Source organism: Sphaerodactylus townsendi, linkage group LG12 (assembly GCF_021028975.2).
Source record: "Sphaerodactylus townsendi isolate TG3544 linkage group LG12, MPM_Stown_v2.3, whole genome shotgun sequence".
Classification (NCBI taxonomy): Eukaryota; Metazoa; Chordata; class Lepidosauria; order Squamata; family Sphaerodactylidae; genus Sphaerodactylus; species Sphaerodactylus townsendi.
The window spans coordinates 37,822,533-37,850,199 of NC_059436.1; the positions used below are offsets into that span (position 1 = coordinate 37,822,533).

The 27,667-nt window shown below is 42.4% G+C and overlaps 1 long non-coding RNA gene across 1 annotated transcript in view; it reads right to left on the reverse strand.

Annotated features, from left to right (window-relative positions):
* Positions 1-10,477, reverse strand: part of LOC125441815 — a 30,588-nt gene extending 20,111 nt beyond the window's left edge. Inside the window, exon 1 of the long non-coding RNA XR_007245910.1 lies at positions 10,093-10,477. This is a non-coding gene — a long non-coding RNA (uncharacterized LOC125441815). The remainder of the gene's footprint in view (positions 1-10,092) is intronic.
* Positions 10,478-27,667: the final 17,190 nt, after the last annotated feature.

Genomic DNA, 27,667 nt, shown 5'->3' on the forward strand with positions numbered 1-27,667 from the left:
ATGGGCGTATTTTGGGAAGGGAAGGGACCTCCGTGGGATATAAGAAGAAGAGAAGAAGAAGAGTTTGGATTTATATCCCCCCTTTCTCTCCTGCAGGAGACTCAAAGGGGCTGACAATCTCCTTGCCCTTCCCCCGCTCACAATAAACACCCTGTGAGGTGGGTGGGGCTGAGAGAGCTTCCAAAAGCTGTGACTAGCCCAAGGTCACCCAGCTGGCGTCTGTTGGAATGCACAGGCCAATCTAGTTCCCCAGATAAGCCTCCACTGCTCAAGCAGCAGAGCAGGGAATCAAACTTGGTTCCTCCAGATTAGAATGCACCTGTTCTTAACCAGTACGCCACTGCTGCTCCATACAGAACATTCTCCAGAATATAATGCCATAAAGAACATTTTCCAAAGCAGCCATTTTGTCCAGGATAAGTATCTCTGTAACCTGAAGACCATTTGTAATTCTGGGAGGTTGGCAACCTGAGAGCAGTGGTGGGATTCAAATAATTTAACAGTCGGTTGTTTACAAGTGTCATTTTAACAACCGGTTCTGCCAAACTGGTGCGAACCTGCTGAATCCGACCACTGCCTTAGAGTACGTTGCATATACAAGCTCTGGAACTGACAAATTGATATAGTCCTTTCGTGATTCCCAGGCATGAAATTAGGCCATCCAAAGTCAGCCTTAGAGGAATAAAGAAGCAGTCCTGTCTGGCTCAGCTCCCCCAAACCAGGTCTTAGTTTAAACTGCCTGACTGGGTTCTCATTTAGTTCTTCAGTGGTTTGCATGTGTAAAAGCTCTTAAAGAATCTGAACATGATGCTCAAAACAGGCTTTCCCGAAGGGTCATGGAAGCACCATGGAAAATGAGTTTTTGTGATTAAAAGACCAGACATTTTACTCCTATGGTGCAGGCACATAGGATTTGGGAAAGGATAATATTTTGGGGAGGTCAAAACTCCAAAGAGGAAGTTGGGACAATTTTAGCCAAATTAGAAGCAGGTTACATTATTGGCCTTTAAACCAATGGTACTCAGGTATTAATCCATTAAAGTAATCAAAAGAGCTTAGCTAAGAATCTGATGGCCGCAATATATATGTCAGGGGACAAGCCGTAAAACTTCCTGAAAAGGTGATTTCAAAGCCATATTGGCCAAGCTTGGCAAATTGCAGATTGAATTATTTTGCTTTCCCCTCTAATCTTTTGGCCCAATACCTCGCAACATATGCAGCCGGTTAAGATAATGAGGCTACTATGGAATTAGGTGTGACTTGATTTTTTTGTGAACGGTATCATCCTCTCGTTTGACTGGTTTTTTTCGTGACACGCGCTCTGCCCCCGAAACCTTAAGGGGTAGCAGAGGGCTTTCTTGTCTATAAAGATCAAAGGTCTCCGGCCCCTTTCAAGATGTCTACAGAATTTGTTTCCTAATTATCTCGCCTGGCCTTATTTGTGTGCTTGGACGAACTTGGCTAACTCTTTGATCGTCAGGATGAGACTTTGCTTTTATCCCGAACAACTGCTGGGCTATCTTGAGACCTCTTTCTTATGCACGGGGCCTTTGAGTTGGCTGTGTTAATCAAAACTCGTTTTGTTGAATGGTAGCGGCCCAGTTCCCCGTGCTGCACATGCGCCAGTATGGAGTATTGACGTTAAGAGTTTCGTAACTGGATCTCCCCAATCTGATGTTCATTCTTGAAATACAGCTGTGGGTGTCCCCAGTATGGTTGGGCTGGAGCCCATGGAAAGGAGGGGGTTAATGCCCCTGTTGGTCTCTTTTTTCAGTTTAGAAAAGTCCCCATGACCGCTTTAAGCCAAAACAGAGAAAAAAATACTGCTTCAGTATAGGTAGCTGTCTTTTTCCATACTGGAGTTTAAAGCTAGCCAAGGTGGCCATTTTCATCTGCAGAAATGCCATGGGGTTAAGAGTTAAGCCTTTCTGTTTTGCAGAACTGTAGTTCCTATTCTTATTGGGTCTCCCTGCACACATCTTCTAGGGATATAGCATCAGCAGTTCCAAATACAGAGTTCGGACATCAAATTTCACCCGTTTATTTCAGTGGCAGAAACTAATCCATCGATAATGCTCCTATATGCGTACTGCCCCGTTTTCTGTATCCTTGCAGGCCACTCTATGCCTTTGGGAGAGCCAGAAGTATGTTCTGCTACAGCCACTGATCTCCTTATGGGTTTTATAAAAATGGATGGCATTCCAAAGTGATGGTGCAAAAATATATAGACATTCCGTGCAAAGCCTGACGAGAGAAATTCATGTGGAACATCTTTGTCACAACTTTTACAGATAATTTTTTCCCCTTCAGATGAGTCTCTGGGCAAATGTATTTACCACAAAACAATGAGACTCTGATGGGACCACATGAGGCCAATAAAACTGTTCCAGGAACATGGACTTGCAAATCAACCATTGGGTCAAGGACCAGCATGTATTTCTGGGGACCAAAAAGGTGTTACTGGATCAAAGGGGGGGGGGGTCTTTTGTTGGCTAACTTGTGGTGATAAATTCTTCCTCGCTCTCTATTTTGCCTTTCCTGCCTTCTTTGATGAGCGTCTACATTTTCTTTAATACCGTTTACAAAATTACTTGCTCTTGGTGTCCCATTATTTCAACTGGAACAGCCAGAGATTTGAGACTCTTACCATTTTATTGCATGTTTGATTTTCCATGAGATGATGCTTAGAAGGGTTTTTAAACAACTTTAGTAGACTGGTTCTATAAAATGTTTTGGAATTACAGATTTATCTTGGCCCTGTATTTTTTAGCCTGGGAATTTCTTTTCCACCTTGGAAGATATGAAAACACCAGGATCTTTCTAGAAAGCAGGCAGTAAACTTTGCAGCTGCAGGAATAAGTGCGATTTAGCGTTGCCCGAAATCTATTAAAAAAAAAATGAGCGAGGGGACCGATTTATGAAACAACATGTTGTATGAACTTCTTAAACCTTTCCTTTCCGAAAGCACTTTGATCTTGTCTGAATCCTCCTGTCTGTTACCTAATTACACTTGCATTTCTGTCTCAAGTGGGTGGGATTTTTTTTTCTCCTTTAATACATGATTAAAAAAAAAAGTTAATGAGACATGTGAAGCTTTTTCTGAGAAAACAAGCCAATAACTATTTCCAAAACACTAGTCCAGTAAATGAAAAGGAAGCTGAACTAAGGCAAGATGTAAATGAATTTACTTATGGGTTTCTTTTATGAGGACTAGCAGCTTTAGAGGAGAACCGTCCTACCACCGCATGACATAGAACCACAATCCAGATCATGCCAAGGTTTTTACATAGGAACAGAAACTTTCTTTCTTTGGGAAATGCTTTGGGGTGTCCTGAAAGAGTCAGTATCCAAAAAGAGGGAATTAAATGCACATACGGAAGTTTGGATTAATTCCTAAATCTATGCTATACCGTGATAATGTTGTTATTATCACAGTTCGCTACCAAATTATGTCATAATACTTCTTGTTATACTGGTATAAAACAAGAAGAATATGTGATTTGGGCTCTCGGTCTTTATTTTTCAGTTGATGTGAATAGTACATTAATTGTTTTGGAGTTTTCTTCAACTGGGTGAATTTGTTATCCTTTCAGTTTTAACCTACAGATGAATGTTAAACAGCAGAGCAGTCTAGAATGCAGTCACATGAAACTAAGAGGACAATCTCCAAGCATATTTATCCAGAAGTAAGTCTAACATCAGTAGAACGGTGGGCACTGGATAGACACTGCAGCTAAATCCAAAGCACATTTACTGAGGAAGTAAATCATGGGGAGGTCAGTGGGAATCTCATCCCAAGTGGACATATTCAGGGATCGGTCCCATTCTTCTCAATGGAAATTAATTCAGAGTAAATGGTTTGTCTGACAGCAGCCCTAAAATGGTTCAGAACTGTTTGCAGGCAGTTGAAAATGACTTTCATTTTATTCCAAAACAATTTTTTTAAAAGTTCTAACTATCATCACCTGGTTGTACAACACAGCTGAAATCATGAGAAGCGTTGACTGCTAATCTCAGCCAAGGCAATGCTTGTTTTTCAAGGTCTTGTGACTGGGCCGTCACAGAAAATGTCTGGCCAGGCAATCTCTTCCTTTGAACAACAGCAAAGTCTTTTAAGCTAAAATTTCAAAGGAAATGGGCTGCAGCAATTGAAACAGGGGCGGCTCAAGACTGCATGAGTTCTGGATTGTGGCCACAAAGCTCTCAATTGATGTTTTTGTTGGTACCGTTCGCATCGGGTCATTAATGGCAATTAGGGCACGGTGCTTTGTATTAAAGATATGTTTCAAACCTGAGCTGAAATCAATTGGATTTCAGGCTGAAATCCTAGGGAGATTTCAGAAGGTGTTTTGAGTAGGAAATTTTCATGTTATGAATGCTAGTTTATCTTTAACATGAGTTCATTAGAAATAAATCTCAGTTATGAAACAATTAAGGGCTTGTGAAAGTCCAAAGTACCTATCAACAGGGGAGGCTGCCTACAACCTCTTCGCTTGAGTTCATTCGTCTTGGTTTCTTCCAGTCAGTCTACAATATTCTCCCTGCGTAGGGTTTGATTGGCTCATTTGAGCTGTCATGATGCACTGTCACAATAGAATCGCCTGATTCCAGGGGAGGGCTGCAGGTTGCCTCTTTCCATGAGTCACATTCCTGGGCTTGAAATCTTACTTCCAGTGGAGACTCACGCTCAGCACAGAGACTCAGATAAAAACCCAAAGGCCCTTTTATTAGTGATTACATTTTACTCCAACAGACTTAAACTCAGCCTCATTAGGTCTAAGTGGTCCTACAGTTTTAGTTCAGGATTTAAAAAGAAAGAAAATAGACTTCACTTGCAGAACTTTGAGAAATGCCCATTTTATTTTATTCTAAAATAAAACCGAGTGAGCCCACAAAGCCTTTCCTGGCAGCAAACAGAGAGAAGATGAGATGTTATTCCCTGTAAAAAAAATATTAAGGAAAGTAGACATTGCAACAGATTCTTGGCATGCAAACTCCAATAGATGTAAACTTTGATTGCACAGGCAATGACATCAAAGAAGAATCCAGTAGTGGTTCCAAATGCAGCAGGATCTCTTTAGAGCATGTGTGTGCTGTTCAGACATCAAAATGATGGAGCTGTCTCAACTGAATTCTTGAGTCTCGGAGATGGATGCAACTCTTGCTGTCCTATTGAAGTTGGTGGGACTAAAATGCTTAATTTTTGTTGGACTGAAGCCTGTGGCCGTTGCATCAAAATCCTTTTTTTAAAATAATAATTTTTATTGTATCATTTGAATATTCCTGGTTTCTCTCTCTCTCTCTCCAGCATCAAAATCCTAAGCTTCAACCCCACCATTTTCATGGCAGGGTAAAACGTAGAGGGTTCAATGAGAATTTTTCAAGCAAATTGAACCACGGAAAGGAAAACAGCATCTCTTTATCAAGATGAGACATAGTTACAACCAGTCTCAGATCTATTTGGATATACTGCAAACACATCTTCCGACCCTCAATAAAAACAACTTGCTAATTCTTCAGAAGCATTCCCCCTCTCCCAACACATGTTGCTTCCTTGTATTTTGTTGGTAATATCCTGCTTCTTTTGTCTTATTAGTGGAAGTCATTAAGGAATTCTAAACAAATTGGAAATGGATGACTTGGCAGAATGCAGAGAATTTACCAAATATTCACCTGACTTCTAAAATGCAGGGTTTTCCCTCCTATTTCCTCCCTATGATAACCTACTTGGATAATTGCAATATTTTCAGTCATTTGTCTTAATTTTTTTTAAAACTTCCCATTAATTTCTTGGGGGGGGGGGGGTTCAGTGTAGTGTTTTCTTAAGGAAAAAAAGACATCAGAGTTTGCTTGAAAACTTCAAACTAGTTCAGTTTTTGCACCCAGGAACATTTCATCAAATTGCATCGGAGACACCTTGCCTTTATTTTAAGAAAGATACAAAGTATTAACTTTGAGACTTTGCCATCTGCCCTGAAACTAACCCCACCCCCCTCACAACCACCCCTTCCTCGCATTTGCAGGGGCTCAAAAACCCATACTCGCTATTTTGTGATGTTGTTGTTACTCCTAATTAAAAAGTATTACTTGACTTTTGTTGTTGCTTGTTTATTTGTTTTCACCCATGGGTCAACATCATGACCCACAATTTCTGGCTTCCTTCTTTGTTATACTTGATGAGATATCTAAAGCCCTCACATTTCCTGACTCACGTCCCCCTCAAAAAACCCTAGAAGATAATATTTGGTTTTTTGGCAGACACAATTTCGATGGGTGTACATAAATTCTACTTTCATGTTGGATTTTATTAGCATGTGTGATTCTATTCCTTTCAGACTCAGTAAAGTTCAGGGTATTTTTCTTTTGGATGAACACAGCAAAGCTCGGAAGATAATTGTTTTACAGTTGCGAATGACTGCTGCTCCTATGCATCCCTCGTCTACATCAGAGTGTTGCAAAAAAAGATCTCGAACTGATCTACTTGAATGCTTCCACTTGGTCACTTTCCTTTCCTCAAAAATATGAGGCACTTCTCTTCCCTAAAACAGCTTTTTAGAGAAGTATTACACACCAATTTATACTGCATTTTTTCCAGTGTCATATAATATGAGCTCACAGTATTATATGATAACCTCCCCTGGCCAAAAAAAAAAAAGTATATCTGATTTGGGGGACAGTCCTTCTTCAAATCATCTTACTCCAAATTCACAATGAGTCAGATCCATTCAGTTAAACTTTACTGACTAGCCTTTACTGACTTGCTAGAGTTTAGCTCAATCTTGCCCCATTCTCCTTCTAACTATAGCCGCAACCTATGGGGATTTTATCTGTGCAGGTCCCCTTGATTCTCAGCATAGCCTTTGGGGGAAGTCAAGGGGAAATCTCTCTTCCCTTTTTTACCAGCTGAACAGCTAGGTAGATTTAACCTATTGTTCTTGTTTCCAGTAAAACAGAATAACATCAAACAGCACTGGGGGAAAACTGCTTTTTTTGTTTGTTTGTTTTAAGTTTCAAATAACTACTTATTATATAGAGTAGATAGCTCCCCATGCCCATTTTATGTACTTATTTAATTATACCTAAAATATTATGCCCCACCTTTCCACATGGCTCAAGGTGGTTTACAAATCCATCCTAATTTAAGACACACTATAGTCCCCCCAAACTCTCACTCCCTAAAAAAAAGCCCATACCCTACAATCAATGAAAATTCCTAACCAATAAAATAGCCTTGCAGTGCCTGCTAAAAATGTCTAGAGATGGTGGCTTCCATTGTTCCTGAGCTACGATAGAAAACATTACTTTTCCTCACTCCAAGCCTGTAGCTGAGAAAGACTGACGGCTGGGACGGCTGACTCAGGATCACCCAGTAATCCTTGTGACCAAGTGGAGATTCTCCTCATTCCTAGATCAGCACTAGATTCTGAATGACAGGATTTTTCAAAACTTTTTACCTGTTCTTACATTAAAAAAAGAAAACTTTGGTTCTTAACAATTGCAAAATGCTAGGAACAAGAATTCCACTCATCAAAGTTTTCCGCCATGAACTACAATTGAAATTATTGTTGTATAGCTTCAAAGGCATATCCACCATCTGCAAGAGAAACAGTCGGTGGGGGGGGGGGGTGTCATGTCTTAATACGTGCTTCACCAACCGTAAAGCAATCTCCCTGCAGGTTTGTTTATCAGATAGTTCAGCTGTGAGAGCAACTGAAAGCAACTGCCATACGGTTATTGAACAGGCCTGAGTAGAATTCTGAGCAGGCCTACTTAGGATTGCTGTCTAAATATCCAGTCTACTTTATTCCAGTTATGCAGATTTTTTTCATCCTTGCTGATTCCAATAAGTTTGGGAAAGTACAAATGAAATAGAATGTGAAAATAAAAATATGGAGAGATGCTGACACTGTTTTAAAACCAATATAAATTCACAGGACTATTTTTTTAAAAAAAACAGCTAAAACTCACACAGTTCTGGAATATGGGATTCCTTTGAGGATGCATATGGAAACCCATACGTACTGCAGGTTTTCAGTCCTAGACTCAGCTAGGTATGGAAGGAAGTATGTGTCTGCCGCAGAAAAGGGCAGCAATGTGTCTCATGCCTCCTGTCTCTCCTGCAACATTGAACTGCATGCAACATAGAAGACCTGGAATTATTTGTTACCTGCCGCAGAAGATCCAATTGATATCCTGCCAATTACAATAATTTAGAATTTGCAGTGGAGTAAGGGCATCTCAAAATATGTCACTCAAGGTAGGTTCCTTTACCCTGCCTAATGGTCAGGAGGGGTTCAGCCGAACTGATCGTGCATTTTGACCTCATAATGTTCTAGCTTTTCTTTCTCCTGGAAGCCATTGAAGTGGGGGGGGGGGGGCATAGAATGCCATGACATCACAGCACTGATGTCACACATAGGAAGAGCAGAGCTCCATGTGCAGATGTCATTTGTGGTTACACCTCTGTGTTGTGTGCCACTTTTATAGGGCTCGGGAGAGATTCAAATAGTCACATCCCAAGGGATACACAAAGGTTGCAAATCAATAATGAGGAATCATAATTTTTCCCCCATTGTATGAACATCTAATGAATGTGCATAGGATTGGACTAGATGGTTTGTATGCTCCCTCCCAGCTCTATGACTCTCTGATTCGCTGGATCAGGACCAGAAATTGCAAGGAAAATATTGCAAGGAAAATATACCCAAGCCAAACAAAGCAGAACTCTTAAAAATCTCTTTAAAATCTCACTGATGTCACCTGAAGAAATCAAAACTGGTTCCTATGCAAACATGTTAGGGTGTAAGCCACCCAGAGCTTAGAGGGGCTTAATTCTGAATAAATGTGTTTGGGGTCATCCAAATAAAAGTGAGCTTAATTGTGCCATTGAAATGAATGGAACTTCAAAGTGCTTTGCAGCTTGGGCTAGATTTTATCAAGTGAATGGATGTTTTCCTAAATGTATTCCCAGCTAGAATGGATGTTATTGGATTAAAGAGGGTTTTTTTAGAAGAAAGCAAAGTGTTAAGAAAGCAAAGGTTACAATAAAAAAAATACTGACATTTAAAATTTGTGACTTACAAATCTAAACTCTGTTTTTGGAAAAAAAAATATGGCACAGATTTTGGAGAAGCTCCTGGTGATTTTTTTCCCAACAGGGGATGCCACGACTCCCCCCCCTCCCCCAAATCAACTAAGGGCATGGCTAGACAAATGCATGTCTAAATAGGAGGAGCCATGTGAAACTGAAAAGGGAAATGTGTGTACGAATATGTGAGTGTGTGTGCCTTACAGCCGCTTTTGTTAAAATTCCAGTTATCAAAGTTGATTTGTTTTGCAGTCATGAGGACTCGAACCTTGATAATAATAAAACCTGGCATTTGTTTTATCAGCAAAAAAATGTGCAGTTTCAAATGGATTTGTGTGCGAAAGTCACACAGCATCATTCTCACCTTTTACATTCCTGCTCTCTGGTCTGAATAGAATAGAGCTCTAATTGAAACTCATGATTAGACCCCACCAAATGAATATGAGATGCAAAATAGTTAAAATCATGTCTTTAACATCAAAGTCTGGGTTGGTGCAAGCTTTTGAGTTCAACAGAGCCCTGTAACAGGCAGACAAGAAAGGGAGTCAAATTTCAGAAACGCACAGAGCAGCACTGACTGCAAGGCAGAGAGTTCCTAAAGGACAGTTTACAAAGCCTCAATATTGTGCATCTCCTGTGTTTTCAGGTAAGCACAGCCCTTAGCTCCTTCCCCACAAAGTTTGGGCTGCAAGGTCCCTAGTTCAAATCTTGCCTCTGCCATCAAATCCACCAAGTAACCTTTGGCAAATCCTTTCTCATTGGTTCAGAACTGCATTGTACTGATCTACCTTTCAGGTTTGCTGAAAAGATTGTGGAAAGCAAATGTATAATTTTTTTTCAAGCGCTTATTGAAATTCCATTTTTATGCAGCTTTGCCTGCATGATTAACCTCCCAACAAAACCTCTGCTCCTCATTTTAAAAAATTAAAAATTGTCCCCCCAAACCCATCCCCAGAAGAATGACCTCGTAAGAGAAACAGCAGACCAAAAAAAGAAGGGCTTACCTTTTGGCGTTTAGGGGAGCTCTCAATTTGCTCGGGCAATGCTGACGAGAGCTTGCTGAAGGTCAAGACTCCCTCAGCCTCTCCACAGACAGGTGCACAAACATTTTCCTTTTTCCAAGGTGCTACCTGCTTTTTACGGGGAACTTTTATTACCAGCCCTGATACAATTTTGCAAAACACCTGCATGCCATTAAAAAAAAAAAAAACCTTATTACATGCGTGAGGCCCGGAGGAAATTAACAGTTCCTCTCGAGGGATGCATATTTTCTTAAGATGTTTACTACAGATGAAGAGGTCCCGGGGTAAGGAATTAACAAGTTGTAAAGTGATAAAAGGAGTGGTATCATTTGGGCCGGTGACATGAAGAGGAGGAAGGTCCCTCACATCTGCCTGCGTCCTCCAGTGTAATGAATTTGCTATAACCATTGATTAAGTGGGTCGACTGACATTGCTTGGGTTTCTCCCCCCCCCCCCCCGAACAAAAACCTGCTTAATGAACATATGGCATTGGATCTGCCAGGAGAAATTACTACCACTCATAATTGGGGGGGAAATTAAGTTGGCCTGCATGATTTTTTAAAAAAATAAAAAAATAAAAATAAAAAAGTCTGGCCCGCTACACCGTGTGCATCAAATAAATGTCTAGATTGTTTCTATTACAGGAGGTATTTGGGGGTCCCAAGGATGCATTACTTTACATTTTGTTCATGATGAAGGATTTAAATGTTTTGTCGTCCTCCTTTTTTTTTTTGGACTCTAACACCATATTAAGCATGGTTGTCTGCACTCTGTTATTGGAGATGAAAGCATCGAATCCCAGCTTTCGGCCCAAGAATGCTGCCTTCTAATTGATTTATATGAACCTAGTTAAAGGCCTACTTCAGAAAGCTCATATTCACTTTCAAGATGACTTACTTCGAGACTTAATGGGCTAGTTAAACAGCCTAGTCAGAGAGCAAGCGCAGGTGGGCTGCGTTAATAACTTTATTTAAGCGGCTTCCCCCCCCCCCCTTTAGAGGAGCATAAGTCGTCCTTTAATTCATTCATTATACTTAATGGCAAAGCTCTGCTTTTCTCCTAATGACACTGTCCAGACTCCAAACTTTCCATCTTAATTTAGTCCAGCTGCCTTCTTGGTAACAGGTTTGTTGTTCTTCAAGGCTGCCGTGTCACAATGATTAGTTCGGAGGGGGGGGGGAGTTAGGATGGACCCACAGACCCCTCCAGCTCCCAAATCCCCTTTTGTGACAGACTATCCTAAAGATTTGGAATCTGCTCCAGCTTTCCAGTATGAGAAGAAACATCTGGACCAAAGAGGATCGTGGTATCTGAGTCAGGAGCCCATTTTTGAGACTGATGACTCATTCCATTGCTTGGGACGGTTTTTCATTGCCGTCCATTCAAGAATGTGAGGAAATGGAACTTAAGTGCTGGAACTCTAAAAAAAAATGGAGATTGGATTACCCACAATCCCCACCTCTGTTTCCCACTCCTCACCCGCCAGGACTACAAACAAGTGAACGTGTGTCTGCTTCAAGACTTGTTCCCATGAGGCAAATGAACATCCCAAGGGATGAAGGGACTGAGTAGGTCGCACAAGAATGGACAAATGGCAGGAGGTGACAATGCTATTTGCGGGATTTGTTAAACTAGCTGATATTATCAGCTCAGGGTTACTGGCAGGTGCAACCCCCCCTGGGATTTGCAGGTGTTATTTTTGCAAGGATTTGCAGTTAGGGGCTAACTTGAAATGTGTTTCGGGATCCTTTTTTGTAAAAAAAACCAAAGCCCTCCCCCATGCCTGCAGTTATCAAAGTTAAAATCAGGATGTTTCAGACTGGCGCTGTGCTGCCTCTTTGTAGAGAACCGCTCCTAGGGTTGAAAATGGGAAGTTTGGCTGACTAGAACCCGGACTCCAGTGACTGAACCCACAGTCCACTAGTTATAACCCAGTAAGGGTTATGAACGCTCAGGTCATACCTGGAAAACAGTCAGCTTTGACGGATTGCATTTTGGTGCTTTCTCTATCCCCATTATATCTTCACAAAGGACCTATTAGGAGGAAAGGAAGAGCAATTATTGTAAAGTCATCCAGCGAACTTTCCGGCTGAGGAGGGATTAAAACTCAGCTCCCTAAAGTGCCAGCCTCTGGCTCTGCAGCTTGACCATGTCAGCAAGGACGATGTCCTTCTCAACAGCCCCTACAAAACTGGCTTGGTGTCGATCAGCTGTGAATTACTGTTGTGTCTTGCTGCAGTGTGCTTTATGGTAGTACGCTTAGTGGCTTCTAAGGCAAACTTGGAACAAAATGTTCATCTGAAACTTTTTGATCAACTGGTCCTGTATCATACTGGTCCCGAAATTCACCGCCTACATGGAGGCTGAAATGGTGATGCTACTGGTCTGAAAAATAAGCAGGGCTGTTTTATCTATTTATTTACTTACTTATGGATCATGTCTACTTGTGGACTAAGCAAAATAGGTGGGATCCAGCAGGTTCTCACCAGTTCCCAAGAGTGGGTTACTAATTATTTGTGTGTGCCGAGAGGGGGTTACTAATTGGGTCCGCTTCTCCATCTCCACGCCTCCCCCCCCCCCCCGAGGTATACTGCTTTTGAACGTGAAGGTTCCATATAGCAATTGCGACTAATAATGTAACTCCCTTTCAGGTACTGCAATTCACTGATTCTCAGCCTTTCGTACCTTTTATCTCTTCAGTCTCTATCGAAGAACCTGTGTGTTTCACCATTGCTGTGTTCAGATTTGTGAGTTGGGGCATTTTCTATAATGTGATGATGATTTAGAAATGGGGGTCGTGGTGGGGTGGCTGCCCACGGGGGGGTGGTGGTATCCAACTCAGGTTTTGCCCAGGGCTCAGGTTTGCCTAGGTGTGCCTCTGCCCCCTTTGCTGAGGGGGGGCTGGCGAGGGAACCTGTTACTAAAATTTTTGGATCCCACCACTGAGTGAGAGCCCTTCCCCACCCACCCCATTGGAAACACCTGCAGGGGGTGGGGTCTGGCAGCTACAACAGGAGTTCCACCAGCAGCCGAAGGCAGCCGCTGGGCCCTTTTGGGGAGGGTTATGCTGTTGATGGAACAGACTCTGTGGTAGTTCATTGTATTTTAGTTTTTGTAGTTGTGGGATTTGTGATTTGGAAGTTAGCTGGTATATTTAATTAACTGTTTCATGTTTTATTGTTTGCTGCATTAATTTTTTGGTTGTATGCCTCCCTGAGCCCTGTGGAGAATTGGGTGGGATAAAAATGCGAAAATAAATACATAAATAAATTTTGTACATTACTTGACTCAGTATTGAAATCCTGGGAAAACATTTCCCCTTTCTCTCTCTCCCTTCTGTTTCTTTGCTATTTATTTCTCCCCCTCCTCCTTTCCCCTTGTTTCTCTCCATGTTCGCTTTCTCCTTTCTAGCATTTCCTTATTTATATAAAATAAAAAAATATTTCTAGGTCTGTTCCCCCTCCCTCTTCTCAGTTTCTCTATACATATTCCTCTCTTTTGGTTAGGTGGACAGACCTTTCAATTCCTCTTTTTTGGCTGGAAGGGAGGGAGGGCAGAAGCAAGGAGATCTACAAAGGTGGACCCGCATTGCCATCAACAGATGAAACCAGATCTATGGCAAGAGCAAAATTTGAACTTCAGCACCCAAAGTGCACAGATGTTGGTCAGATGGGTGGATTTTGGAAGAACGACCTCCGTGTCAAGAGGCTGCCATTTTCTGATCTGATGCAGACATTGAACAGGGTTCTTGCTGCCCTACTGGACTAATGTTGGCCTGCCAGACACATTCTTCACTGTGGTTAATCCTGGCTAATTTATGAGCATCTTTTAGTAGTTGCCCCTCTTCAGAAAATCTGTCTATAGTACAAAAGAACTCACAAAGAGCCATTGATTAGTAGATTTCCCGTGTTGTGCTTGTACCCCTTTCTGGTTTTTATACTTTCTGGCTGTTATGGGTTTTCTGGATGGTGTGGCTGAGGTTTGGTAGTTTTAGCTACTCATGTTTTGCCTGCATCTATGGCTGGCACCCAGGGCCAGAGCGAGGGGAAACTGCGCCCCTGCCATGCCCCACGCCCGCCCCCCCACCTCGGAATGCCCCCAGAAAGCCAAACCATGCCCCCTCATGCACTGGCCCCGCCCCCGCTCCAGCACACGCCCGGTACGTCACGCACTCCCCGACCCCTTGGCACTACACTACTGCTGGCACCTTCCGAATCATGTCATGGCAAGAGAAGTTTCTCTCCACACTGCCACAGAGAAAAACACATCTTACTGTGACATATCTCTGAAGCCATAGATCCGTGGTGGTGAACCTTTGGCACTCCAGATGTTATGGACTACAATTCCCAATTGGCCATGCTGGCAGGGGCTGATGGGAATTGTAGTCCATAGGTTCGCCACCACGGCCCTAGATGCAGGTGAAATTTTAAGAGCTAAAACTACAGACCATCGCAGCTGATTCTCATATCATGAGAATCATAGCTTTGAAGATATCTCATTTAAAACAAAAAGGGGGTGGGGAAGACATGTGTACAGGATTGCCAGGAAAAGCTAATTTTATCAATGAATTTTATACACTGAGGAGATGAGCTACAAGCAGAGGAGCTCCGTGGGAACATTCTGCACGGAGCCTCCTGAAGAGGACAGAAAATGGTGGGTGCGAGTTGCAAAGAAACCAAAAGTGAGATATTTAAACTCAGGCAGGAGAAATAAGGCACTTCCCTGTTCTGCGCAGCCAAGAGAAAACGTCTTGAACCCATTGTGTGGAAAGAGAATCACTAATTTAGCGTTTTCTGAAAAACCTGGGTTGAGCAGAAATAAAACATCCCGAAGATGTCTTGGGAGAAAAGCAGTGTGGAGTTCTTCCCCAAAATGCCTTTTTTCCAATTGTCAAGATATTTTATTTGTGCTGTGCAGAAAGAGCCACTGGCTTTCATACCAGCTTAAGTGGCTCTGCCCACAGACCTATTCTAGACTCCACCTTTTTTGTCTTATCCAGGTGCCACAACTTTTAAAAGCAGACGTTTGCATCCCTCTTAATGGTTAGTTGAAACTAAGCCTCCTCTATCCAAAGCCAAAGTGGAGGCCCCTGTCCTATTCCAGTAGGACTTAGCAGGACATTACTGAATTTTGTCAGTTCAATTAACATTCAAAATTGAAGCTTTTTTAATGGTTTCTTCACATTTAGGATAAAACACTGGTTGTCCTGCCCCCAGAACTTAACAACTCAGTGAACCCTTCTTTTTACATAGGATTTTAATTGAAATCATGATTGTCTGACCACTGGTCTTTTATATTGCAGGACATTATTTGCTGCATTTTATAGCTTCAGGCTGCTTTCTGTTGTGGTTTCATGGGCTATTTAATCAGTGATATCCTGTCTTATTGTATGTAATATTTAATCTGTTTTTCATTCTGTTTTGATTTACTGGAAGCCTCCTTCTGGGCTAAAAATTTGGAAGTTTAGGTTTTGAAAAAACACAAATGAATTTTGCTTTGTCATCTCTGAGCAAAAATATCCTATGATCAGACAGGACCCTAACATGGTTATGAAATGAGTGATCCCTTTCCCCATATCATTAGCAAGTAGCATTAGGAAGAACTGAGTTTAGCAAGTAACTCATGGTAACCAACAGATGCAGAAGAGAAGCGCCCATTATGCATGGAATGCTTACCTTGGAGCTCTTAGCTGCGCAGCGGGGCTGTAGTGTGGTCTCCTCATGTTTCTCGGTTTAGATGTAAGGAAGCAAACACTGCCTGCTCTGCAGCTTACTTGCTTGCTGAAGTCTCAAAGGGTCTCTGCTTTTCCTGGTTCTTTTAACTTTGCCCATCAACTCCCTCTTAAAGGCACATATCTCATTACACCTAGTTTCAGGATAAATGGCTTTGTTAAACCCCTTTACATTGCAGTAATATCAATATATCTGTTGTTACAGTCATATCAGTATTGTAGCCCCTTTCCAAAAATAACGCCCCCCCCCAAAAAAAGAAAGAGACAAAGTAATTCCCTGAACCACACTCTACTGAAGAAGGGGACTGTGTCCTCCACACACATTCAAATATGTCCTGCTGCTGCCACCAAAGAAGCTTGTTATTAAATGGTTAGCCCACCCTTTGTAAGTCATTCTATAGGCACCCTATTTGCCAATTGATCTTTTTAGCTGAAGAAATGTGTTTCAGCTCATTATGAATTTTATAAATATTATTGTGTCATCTTGTATATGCCAATAAAGGCAGTGGTGGGATTCAGCAGGTTCGCACCACTTCGGCAGAAACGGTTGTTAAAATGGTGCTTGTAAACAACCAGTTGTTACATTATTTGAATCCCACTACCAGAACTGGTTGTTAAATTATTTGAATCCCACCACTGAATAAAGGCCTTTCTTACTTACTATAGGCACCCACCAAACACACACACACACACACACACACACACACACACACACACACACACACACACACACACACAAGCCTGTCATTAACTGCAGCAGCTCTAGAAGTGAAAGCAAGAGGGAAAAGGCTAAACTGCCTTTTCAAATGCAATAAAAGACAGCAATTCTGCAGTGATTTTCTGTTTATATCGATATATCAATATATTAAATAACAAAAAAGGAAGTAATAACAAGAAAAGGGTAAAGGGGAGATGTGTGCATGTAGTAGGAGGGGCTGGTGGTGGGCAGAGGGAAGATGTCCGGGGCAGAGCTGTGCTTACTGGAAAATCTCGCTCGCTCTGGCCACAAAGAAAATTAAAGTCATGCTTAAAGTGGTGTCGCTTGGCACGGGGAGAGTGGAAATTGAAAGTGGGGCTTGGGGAAATACATCTGTACAAGAAATCTTGCAGCAACAGACATTTGCCCCGCCACACAGCAGACACCTGGTGCGTAATGGGCCAAGGCCATGTTCTATTGCTGTTGGGCACACACGTTTTATCCCTTTCAGATTAACTCCAGCCATTGCCCCATTGGAAGCTTCTATATTAATTTCTCCAAGGCTCTCGCTTACTTATATAACTTGTGATTAGAAATTTCTCTTTTGTTTTTTTAAAAGCGGGGGGAGGGGATCTTCAAAGGCAGATCATTAGCCCCGAGGCTTCCCCTTTTAGCTTCATTTTCATGGGCAAAGGAATACAGACGGGGCTTTTCAGAGACGGTTACTATCCCACTGCCCCACCTCCTGCCAAGGAGTTGAAATACTTCTGAGAAAACGGCTCTGGTGTCAGACCCCACAGGAGTGAACCACGAAGCCACTCCTTCCCCTTTGATGTGCTCCGAAACCAAACAGAGCAATTAAATGCTTTGAAGATGAGTTCCCCTGATCATACATGTGGCTACAATAAGGTTGCCATTCTCCAGGTGGTGGCTAGCAGTCTCCCAGAATAAAAACAGGGTGCAGAGATCAGTTTCCCTGGAGAAAATGGCTACTTTGGAAGGTATGGCCCTTTCTGCACAACCAAAATATGATCCTGGGAAAGTCTTTAAAAAACCCGTCTCCTCATTTTTTGTCCAGACAGGTCTGAGGAGAGAGCCGGTATTTTCTCCTAGCCAGTAAAGATCTAACTTTCGTTTATTGCTAAAACAATACTATTGGGCGTTTTGCCTGAAAATCTTCCAAAGAAGCTTAATGAACTACGCTGGCACTTATTATTCAAGGGTAATAGTTGCATCCCGTTGGAAAACTGAAAGAGATCTTAATACAGAACTCTGGGAAGACACAGTTAGAGAATAGGCTACAATGGCTAAATTAGCAAATCTTGTAAACAAGACGGTCAAAACAAGAGTTTGGTGAGAAATGGGAATGTAGAATTCGTATTTGAGGCTGAGTTGATTATGTAAGGCTAATAATGTAGTAAGAATACTAATCTGTTAATTATTAAGATACAAGAAACTGATTATTATTGCTGTTTCAGAACTAAAGGTTAGAAGGTAATGAATTTTAAAACTATGTAATTTCTCTCAGAATAATATTGGTGTTGTAACTTTGAAATCCAGTGTGTTAGAGTAAATACATATACAGTTTATGGGTAGGGGTATTTTTTTTCCTTTCCTTTTCTATATTTCTTCTTCTGTTTGTCAATTATATGTGAGAAAATTAATACAAATATTATTTAATAAAGAGTTATGTCTATTGTGCTGTTCTGCATTTCTAGAATTCAGAAAGATTCTGAATTTCTCATCTCTGCTATTTCAACACACAAATTTGATTTAATGTCTCCTCTTTAGGAATTGAATCCAGTGAATCTCTATTTTCACACCATTTTTGCTTTTCTCCAACTGAATTTTCTTATAAAATGTCCACATTTTCCAATATTATTTGTGCATCCATAAATCATCCATAGTCTTTGTGCATATAAACTGTGTACATAGTATTTATTAATACCATATCAATTGTGTATACAAGCAACCGAACATGCGTACGCTGTACAAATAGAAAAATAAACAAAAAGGGGACATTTTTCAGCAGTGTGCTTTTTGGCAGTGTTTCAGCAGTTTTCCAGCACCGTGGCGCAGCAAAGACGCACTTCTCTTCAGCCAGTAACCAGCTTCTGTTTCATCACAAGGACATCTAAGTGTAAATGCCAGGCTGGAAATGTTTGTTTGTTTGTTTATGATGCATGCAGCATGGATCTAGTCCTAGGTGTTCAACCCATCTTGTAGGCATGTGGATGGTCAGGGGAACTCAATTTCCAAGTGTTCTGTTTGGCTTGAGAGAGCAAACAAAGACCCTTTGAATTCAAAATGCACCTGTCCCTCAATAGCAGGAAGATGTCTGGAGTGTTGGGAGCTAGCATGGTGTAGTGGTTAAGGGCTGATGGGTTTGATTCCCCACTCCTCCACATGTGACAGGCTCTTACCTGGTGAACCAGATTTGCTTCCGTACTCTTACACATTCCTGCTGGGTGACCTTAGGTTAGTAGAAGAAGAAGAGTTGGATTTATACCCCCCCTTTCTCTCCTGCAAGGGGCTTACAAACTCCTTTCCCTTCTCCCCTCACAACAAACACCCTGTGAGGTAGGTGGGGCTGAGAGAGCTCTGAGAAGCTGTGACTAGCCCAAGGTACACCCAGCTGGCATGTGTTGGCGTGCACAGGCTCATCTGAATGCCCCAGATAAGCCTCCACAGCTCAGGCGGCAGAGCGGGGAATCAAACCCTCCAGATTAGAATGCACCTGCTCTTAACCACTACGCCACTGCTGCTAGTCACAGTTTTCTCGTAATTCTGTCAGTTCCACGTATTTCTCTAGGGGTCTGTTATAGGGAGAGGAAGGGGAAGGAGTTTGAAAGCTGCCTTGAGTCTCCTTACAGGAGAGAAAGATTCTAAGTCTCCTTACAGGAGACAAAGGTGGGGTATAAATCCAAAGTCGTCCTCCTCTTCTTCTTCTGTTGATGGAGCCAGACTTAATTTTCTGCAATTCATTTTCTGCAATTCAAGGTCCTTGACTTCTATTCCCAGAACCCAAATAGGTGTACTGTTCTGAAGACCAAGCAAAGGCAGGTGACCAGCTGTTTAAAACAGGCCAATCTAGAAGCTTCATACTGCTGGCCAATCACAGAGGTTGATGTTTCACACAACCTATGGCTTTCTTTGCCGGCAGGGGACACCAGTCCGCGTATAAATTGACTGGGTTCTGGCTCAAACCTGCTCAACAGCAACACCTAATAATATACAAACAAATCTGCACTTTACCATCTCTTCTTTCTTCCTTTCCCTTAATCTTTCCCTCCAAAAAGAAAGGCCAAGTGTTTACTTAACATTCAGGGGCATGATTTATAAACAACCATTAATGCTCCTTTTAACCCCTTTCCCCTTCATTGTTTAAATTTCAAATTTGGAGGGCGTATATGTAAACTCTTGAAATCAGTTCAATATGCAAGGCTATAAAAGGAGTTGATTTGATTCCAAATAGAACACTGAACAAACAGAGAGAGAAGGGGGGGAGACAGGGCCGGATCTACATTTTTAAGGGGGGGAAAAGTACAAAATGACACCCCCATGTGTTATATACATGTTTTTTTCTTTATATATATTCATATAATTGACATATGTAGTCAACAACTTTTTAAAATGATAGAATAAATCTTGTTGACATCTACGAACTGTTAATGAATAATCATTACACTTTTACATCATTTTATCTACAGATAATGTTTGAATATTCCCTGCACGCATAAAAACCCAACCCAAGGAGAAAGTTTTTCAGCCTCGGACCCTTCCTGAACATTTTGTTTGTAATATAGCATACTTGGTTTTGACTTGGGAAACACCAAATACACCTCGCGTTCCTTCTCAGCGTGATAAACTACAACCCAAGAAAAGTATTATCTAGCAACTATGCTGCAAGAAGCTAAAATGACCGAACTGAAGCTACTGTACTTTTGGCTCCTTCCGCACATGCAGAATAATGCACCACTTTCAGTGCTCTTTGAAGCTGTGTGGAATAGCAAAATCCATTTGCAAACAGTTGCGAAAGTGGTTTGAAAACACATTATTCTGCGTGTGCGGAAGGGGCCTTATATTCACTGGAAAAGACAATAATACAAGAAAACATTGAGGATGGTAGGAAAAGTGGGAGACCGACCATAAGATGGATTGACTCAGTGAAGGAAGCCAAGACCCTTACTTTGCATAACCTGAAAGCTGTTAAGGAGATGATGTTTTGGAGGTGATTGGCTAATAAGTCAGAAGCAACTCGATGGAAGATAACGGACTTGAGCAGCTCTCAATTCTTGTCCTCCCCCCTCTTCAAGATGTACAATCAGGCTCAGATGAGGGGGCAGGTCTACTCATGGTCTTGGGCAAAGCCAAGCATAACGCAGCTCCCTGTTTAAAGGGAGGGGCAAGAGAAGAGCCCATTCTCCTCCCCTCTGCCCCTTTTGACTCCAGGCTGCTCCAGGGTTTGCAGCACCTCAGCAGAGCAAAGGGGGGGGGGGTTGAGAGGGCAGGAAAGAGGGATGCATCAGGTCACAAGCTCCCACACTCTTCTCTCCCTGTGTTTAGAATGTGCCCTAAGCCCCTCCTCCTGCAGAAGCCTTGTGTGTGACACCCTGTCAATGCACAGTCCTTGTGCAGGGAGGGGGAGACAAGGAATGGAAAGATCCTGCAGGTAGAAGAGCAGACGGATCCTTGGGCAGGGAAAGGGGGCAGATTAGTGAGACCAAGGAAGGCTACCTGGTGGTCTTTGTGCATCCTGTTGCACAAAACTTGACATCTCTTCAGAAATATTTAGCTTCCCCCTCCTCTTCACTTGCCATGGTGTCACCTAACTAACAGCCGCAGCTTCTGCCTACCAGGGGCTGTGACTCCCTTCTGCAATCCAGGGTCTTCCTCTTCCCTCTGTCCCCATCTCCTAACTGCAGAGGAATGGGGCACATGCACTGTAGGACGAGCCAGCTCTTCCTTGCAATTGAGTCTTCCCCCACCTCCTAGCCACAGCTTTATTGGGGGAATGGAAGCACTCACTGCAGAATGAGCCACCTCTTCTGGGAAATTCCCTCCAACCTCCTGTTGCCACCCCTTCTCTGTCTGCTGCCTGGGGCACCTGCCCCCTCATTCCCCCTTGATCCAGCCATAGAAGGAGGGAAACCCCCGAAATCTTAAATACAATAGTTAATGAAATGCTTTTTTTGATCTGTAGTATTTTCAAGAGACATCTAGAAATAAGGAGTTATGTTGTAGAAAATGCACCATTCAAAATGCGGAGGCACAATTTGGAAATTCTTCTTAGATTAATTTGAGGGATGACATTTCTTGGGGATGCTTCTGCAATCATCTCGGTCTAAATTTCTCCCTGGATGTTGGCGTTCTCAATGATCTGATCTTCTTTCTGATACATTAGGAAATATTCAGAGGGGGCAGGATTTGGGGCTGAGCATGGTGCCAAGGTTTTGGGGTGCCTCAGTGATGGAAACTGGTGGGTTTCTACTTGGTGTGTCCCAGATCCCTGGTTCAGTGCCTGGCATCTCCAGGTAAAGGGACCAGATATCAGAAATGAACTTCTTAACACCACAGGTAGCAGATACTTGGAAAGACCTTCTTCTTCCTGATGCCTGTGAGAGCTGCCGCCAATCAGATGAGATACTAGTAAGCTGGAAGGCCCAAGGGCTGGACTCCAGATAAAGTTACTTTTTTATATGTTCCTATGTACAGTTTACTACAGCTCATGCATGCCTTTTCTTGACATTTTCCACATGTGTTGTCAAAACCCCACCCCCAAAGCAATTGTTATGAGATCATACACATGATGTTTTTGTGTGTGGTGCTTTTCTGAGGCATATGCATTTATGCGTGTCGTTGGTGCACCATTAAAAAAGGCATTTCTGGTGTGATTGGATGCAGTGGAGGCTGATCCATTAGGGCCAATAGGGCAGTGCCCCATAAGCACAGGCTGCCCCAGACTGCTACCCACCTGCTCAGTTCTTACCAGACAGTCCAAGGAGTAGCAGGCTGCTAATTAAGTCTGTCTTGTCTTCATTTAACCCATAGAGGCAGAGGGTTTTACTTCCCATTTAAGACAGACCCATCAACACCCATTAATTGGGCAGAGAGCCTTATGGCTCCCTCTGAGTCCCAATCGACCAAGAAATCCATAAGCCTCCATGGATCAAGCCTGTCCATCTTTATTCTTTCTCAAGGAGGAGAGAGAGGAAGAAAAATGGACCAATCACAGGTGGAGGAACTTTAAAGCTGCCAAAGTGTTACTGTCTCCATTTCTCCCTCAGAACAGACCAATACAGTAGCATGACTCCAAGATTATATTTTAACACAGTTCCATTTCACCCTCCCTCTCCAAACTCATAAGGAAGCAACCATTTTCTAACAGTAGGAAGAGGGGAAAGCCAGGAGAGGATAATTCACATATGATGAACTATTGATGCTGCAGAATTAAGAGAGAAGCTTTTATCATCATATTCAGCTTTTCCCTGGCTCTGGGAAATGAAAGAAGTGTCATGGAAGGTAACTTCATTAAGTAAGTTGCTGAACATAATATGTACTTTTTAAAAGCTTGGATTCCCTCCCTCCGCACTTTCAATACAACCTACCTTGCCCAAATCAAACGTATTTCAGGTTGCAATCCTAACCAATTTGTTTGAAAGTGAATCTTATTGAATATAAAAGATCTTATTTATAGGGTTGGCAGCTATTGATCTTGAAATTCCTGGAGAATTTGGGGAGGGTGAAGTTTGGGGAGAAATCTCAACAGGTATAATGGCATAGAGTCCACCCTCCAAAACAACCATTTTCTCCAGGGTAACTGCTCTGTGTTGCCTGGTGATAAGTTGTAATTCCCAGACAATTCCAGGCTGCCCTTTGAGGTTAACAACCCTAATTACTTCCCATTAAACATGCATGGTATGTAAGCTTCCAGTGTGTGGGCAAGTATGGGGTGAACTCACTTCTGATAAATACTCAGGCATTAAGTCATCAAACTGATTAATCACTCTAGGATTCGTAATCCTAAACCATCACCTTGATAGTTTGACACCATGCTGAGTATTTGCCAGAAGTGATGTTTCCTCCACTGAGTGCCAGCAGGCAGAGATGAGGGAGGCCAGGAGTTTAGATTGGCTATTGTGCAAGTTGCTTCTGAACTGTGGCCACCCAATGAATTAATGTTCTCCAAAATATCCTGTTGTTGACAGTTTTGTTCAGGTCTTGCAAACAGAGCTTTGTAGCTTCCTTTATAGAGCCAATCCATCTCATGTTGGGTCTTCCTCTTTTCCTGCTACCTTCACCTTTTCCTAGCATTATTACTTTTTCCTGTGAGTCTCATAATATGACAAAAGCACAATTAATGATAAATTAAGAATACTCTGCACCTCAGGCTGACAACCCAGCTGGAGGATATAGTACCCACGAGGAATTGACCTTAGTGTTGGACAAGAGTATTGAGAAGATACATACATGATAGTATCCAGGGCCTGGATTCTCAGTTGCATTTGCAGTCTCACCTATGCATGTTTTACTCTGAATTAAGTCTCACTGAGTTCAGTGAGACTTTCACCCAAACAAGTCTGCATGGAATTGCTGTGTTAGTAGGTTAAATAGATGGGTGAGGGAAATTGGCAACAGCAGACTCTTTGGCTTAGCAAATGATTGAGCAAGCTCAAGAACTTTGTTGACTATGTACACCAAGGTCAGCTTTTGCAAGAAATCCAGAGGAGAGTAAAATGAAGTTTAACAAATTTATTTTGGGATAATAGGGATACACAAACGCTCAATAATCAAAACAGCAGAACACTCATACAGTCTTAGGATATAAGCAGTGTTGAGAGGATAGGTTTGGAATAGATTATGATATTTGGGGAGTAAGAATTTACAGTTACCTGATCTTGGAGTGAAAAGGTAGAAGAAAGAACCATGCATTGGGGACAATATCAACAGACAGAGATGTGTCCAGAGATGAAGAACACTGGGAGAGGAGGCTTCTTACAGGGAAAAAGGGACCCTCAGGGTTATGCAGAGTAGCCTTTAAATTCCTAGTACAAAGGGAGTCCTGCCTTTCCAGGGAAAGACAAAAAGCAGACATCATCCTTAAGTGTTGACTCAAGCTAATGGTTTGAGTGCTTAGCCTGATGGGCTAAGCTGGGGGTGCCCAGAGGTGGGCAGAGTGCCGGATCAATCAACACTATCAAACAATGGCAGTGTAAATAGGATGACTGTTAGAGAGAGATTGGTCAGAGGAATAAGTTTTAGGTTAATACAATACTGTCAGGAACACTTGGGCCAAACACATGAACAAGTCCTTTGTCTTTGCAGGGCAGATAGTGTAGGTGCTGGAGATGGAAACACTTTCTCATGTAGGAATATTATTCTCTCTTACTTCTTTTAGGAAGGGGGTGAGGCAGGAATTTGCAAGGCAGATATTGGGCGAGGGCAAGTCCAGACAAGTTATTACTCTGTCTTTGTAGGTACACCAGCCAATGCAGGGAATGAGCCCCCCATTTTGGCATGGCACTACTAGGCACCCCAAGGGTTGGCAGGATGAGTAGAGACCCTGCTGTCTTAAAAACAGAGTTTCCTCAACCCACCATGGGTCGTTCTGGTAACACTAGAGACCAGATTAATTTTTCAAGTATCTACAATATTACTAAGAAATTAATTCCACATTAGTCCCCAGAGACAGATTCGGACAGATTTGCCTATTGTGAGGATCCTACTTTTATGTTTCCATTGCAACTGCTGGTGGCAGTTGTGAACAGAGCCGTTTGTGATGTGCGAAAAGTTTCTTCTGTCTAAATAGGAAACATATGGCAGTGACTGATCAAGGGAGACTGGCAAGCAGATGAGGCCTCTTTTTTAAAAAAAATTAAAAAGAGGAAACAGCAAACAAGCTGGAAAGATAACATTTCAAAGCGAGTCTTAAATGAGTTACAGATCGGGCTACCAGGAAGATGTGTACGAAACGTCCAGTAGTGCAAATAGAAGATCTGATTAGTGTTCCCTTGCGGTGAATTTATTGTCTAGAAAAATCAAGTCTGCCCATTTCTCATGCTTGAACCCTCTCCTTGAAGAATAACTAAAATCTTGACTTTTGAAAAATAAACTGAAGTAATGTGTTGAAATCAAAAACCTTTTTGGTCTCCAAGCAGTGTGAATTTATTGGATGTATCTCCTGGATCCTGTTGGATGAAGAGTTCTATGAAACACCAAAGCCTGCAGATTCCGATGCCAAGCTGCTTGAACAGTTTTCTTCCTTTGTATTTACTTAAGAAGACACTGGTCACTTACCTTTCCCCTGTGAATGAATCAAGATGGACGACTGACGGTTAGACTCAAGCTGCTGTGGCTTAGTCCTTGATAGGGGCCTTTTGGCTGATTTGTAACTAAGACACTGGAATGAACTTTGAATCATTCAAGCCATTTACAGGTTTGGCACAGCTGAGGCTAGTGTGACAGAACAGAAGGAAGAGCACTGCCTTGAATTGGTGTGTGTGTGTGGGGGGGGGGGACGACATATTGCTGTCAGTTTCCCACTGCCTTCCTGCGCCCTTGTTTCTGTGTCTTGTAATACCTGCTCCACTGTGTCACCATAAATAAATCACCTCTTGTATAATGAATCTTGTATATTGCTCAAGCTTCCTGTGAAATAGCTCATGAATTCAGGTGATGCATTTCTTTCTGCAAACCATGTGCTCTACCAATGAGGCCAAGGGGTAATGGAACTGTTCATGAAACTGCCTTGTGAAGCCACTAGTCTACTTTGTTCAATAGTGCCTACTCTCTGTGTTAGAAATCCCCCAGGGTCTCAGGCAGAGGAAGGTATTTCCTAAGGTCTGCTACCTAAGCTCTTTTAACTGGAGATGCCTGGAATGGAACATGGGAACTTTTGGATATAAACCACATGATCTACCACAACAACCCCTCAGCAGTGATGGAGATGATATTAGCTGAAAGTTTCAAAGCTCTTTCCCAGGGTTGGTGTCCAGGGCTACAGCTTGCCGGAATCTTAAAGCACCGCCCATCTTTCATTCCCTCCACCGTCATCTGAGTGCTGTCGGATTAGCTTCTTCATCCACTGAATTTCTCATCTTGAAATGATTCCTTCACCACCACTTCCAGCAACGCTGCACTACTTATTTATCCCGTTTTGGCCCACCTCCTCTGGCTTTCGAATCCCTCTGCTTTATGAATGGCAGGCGCCAATATTCACAAGCTGTCATAATCTGTTCTCAGATGGGCCCCCGTGCTGTGGTTCCTCAACCGTATTTGACTGCTGGGAGACTGCAGAGGAAAAATGTTTGGCCACATTGTGGCAATGAAAGGCAATGCACACATGAGATCTGATATGATGCTTTCCAGTTTCTCCCAACATGAACAGGGCCAGGGGAACGCGTATAAGAAACATCTGGAAAGCAGACCTGGAACGCTAACTTCTTGATGTTCTGCTTTGCCTCAAAGGAGCACTGATCGAATAATCCTTTATTGCAGAGATACAGTATAGAATAATACCACTTGTAGACAGTTGTTTAATATGCGCTTCAGTGCACTTTAGTGTAGTTCAATTATCTTCAACACACTTAAAATATCAACAAACAAATATGGAGTGTAAATGACTCAGCAGATGTAACCTGCAGTTCAAGGGTTTTTTGAACAGTCTTCAAAGGCAGACCATGTCAGGACCATTTCAGTAGTCTAGCCCAGTGGTTCTCAACCTGTGGGTCGTGACCCCTTTGGGGGCCAAACAGCCTTTTCACAGGAGTCGCCTAAGACTCTCTGCATCAGTGTTCTCCATCTGTAAAATGGATAAATGTTAGGGTTGGGGGTCACCACAACATGAGGAGCTGTATTAAAGGGTCACGGCATTAGGAAGGTTGAGAACCACTGGTCTAGCCACTTCCAGCATCTGAGATACTGTGGCACATAATTCTAGGAATAAGGTCACCAAACCAAAAACAAAGCATGGGGGTACATTTACATAAAATATGTAATTCCTATGAAATGCACCTCTGTTATTGGCAATCATTCAAGAGGGGAGTAAAATGGGATGAAAGCAGCCTCCCATTCAGAGTGAGGTCAAGAATTCTAGTCCTTGCTCTGATCTGACTTCACACGGATAAATC